The 1778-nt window shown below is 39.0% G+C and overlaps 1 protein-coding gene across 2 annotated transcripts in view; it reads left to right on the plus strand.

Annotated features, from left to right (window-relative positions):
* LOC117950622 (vitellogenin-2-like) overlaps window positions 1–1778 on the plus strand; it is a 40161-nt gene that overhangs the window by 35190 nt on the left and 3193 nt on the right. The gene's annotated exons all lie outside the window — the stretch shown is intronic.

Raw genomic sequence — 1778 nt, forward strand, 5'->3', positions numbered from 1 at the left:
TTAACCCTAAATTCGACAGAATGAGCTATCGATACAGCAGAGCTTTCTATTTTGATACCTACCACAGTAAGAGCACAAAAGGAGAATAATTTGTCACCAGAGTTTTTAGATCAAAACACGGGTTTTGATGGTTCTCATATTTTGCCCGACAGACCCCTGGATGATGGGTGCTGCTGCCAGCGCCTTCTATGTTAACGATGCGGCAACTGTTCTTCCAAGAGCCATTGTGGCCAAAGCTCGCACTTACTTTGCTGGAGCTTACGCTGATGTCCTTGAGGTATGACAGTCATGGCTTATGTGAGGTTTAGAAGTGGAATTAATTTGTATTTGAAAGTTGTAAGGCTCAGAATTTAACATCATTTATACTTGAATTAGTTTACTAGAAATGTATTTACAATGCTTAGTCAGTTAATCATTTACATATTTATGTTAAAAAATTATTAGTTACATATTTACATATTTAACACAGTCAGGACATTCTGTAGAATCTGCCTCTCTGATTACCTCACGTTTACCTCAGTCCAAATTCTCGCTTCTGATTGGTTAGTTCAGTCAGGGGGAAGGTCCAGACAAGGAAATGTTGTTGTTGTGAGTGTGTTCAGTCAAGTATGTTCTTTCTCCATTTCAAGTATTGTTGAAAAGGCTGATATGTAATAATTATAATACAATAATGATTTTTTTTCCCCTTTTTAAAGCTTGGAGTAAGAACTGAAGGAATGCAAGAGGCCTTTTTGAAAATACAAAAGTCTCCCGAGAATGCTGACAGGATGACCAAGATGAAACAAGTTATGAAGGCTGTAAGTTCAAGAAATTATGACTATTAAATATATACAGTTACTATATTAAATTAAAAATTATGTAATCAAAGCACATATATATTTACTGTTTTCTTTTTTGCACAGCTTTCTGAGTGGAGGGCTCATCCTTCCAGCCAGCCCCTGGCCTCTGTGTATGTGAAATTCTTTGGACAGGAAATTGCATTTGCCAACATTGACAAAGCCATCATTGATCAGATTATTGAGGTACGGCCTATTCTACTCTAACTAGTCTACTACCTGTTAACTATCAATGGTTATGTACTGAATGTCTGATTTTGTGTTTACAGCTTGCCAGTGGACCAGCTTTCCACACTTATGGCAGGAATGCTTTGAATGCTGTGATGTCTGGGTTAGCATTTCATTTCGCAAAACCAATGCTGGTTGCTGAGGTTCGTCGCATCTTTCCCACCACCGTTGGTCTGCCCATGGAGCTCAGTTTCTATACTGCTGCTGTGGCTGCTGCCTCTGTTGAACGTAAGTTGCACTTGTGGATCTTAAAAGTATAATACATATGACGGGTGAAGCGGCAGATAAGAATAAATATGTGTTGCAAAACCTGAACGCTGTTATTGGCGGGGATTACACACCCACATGGGTCCCATAGGCTCTTTGCTGATGCAGTGGGAAGGTTCTCACTTTTGTATTAATCTATACATTGTTTTTTAGGTAAATCTTATATGTTAGACCTTTAACTGTTTCTGGTTTGAGGAAATTTTTCAATTTTTCACAGTCCAAGCTACAGTGACTCCACCTCTGCCTGCAAACTTCAATGCTGCTCAGCTTCTGAAGTCTGACATCAACATCAAGGCTGCCATTACTCCAAGGTAATCTAGGTGCAGCTTACTAGATAACTTATTAAGATTTTTCTCATCAGTTTAAAACAAATGTTTCTGTCCCTTGCAGTGTGTCCATGCATACCTACGCAGTTATGGGAGTGAATACTGCTTTCCTCCAGGCTAC

Source organism: Etheostoma cragini, chromosome 9 (genome assembly GCF_013103735.1).
Source record: "Etheostoma cragini isolate CJK2018 chromosome 9, CSU_Ecrag_1.0, whole genome shotgun sequence".
NCBI classification, from domain to species: domain Eukaryota; kingdom Metazoa; phylum Chordata; class Actinopteri; order Perciformes; family Percidae; genus Etheostoma; species Etheostoma cragini.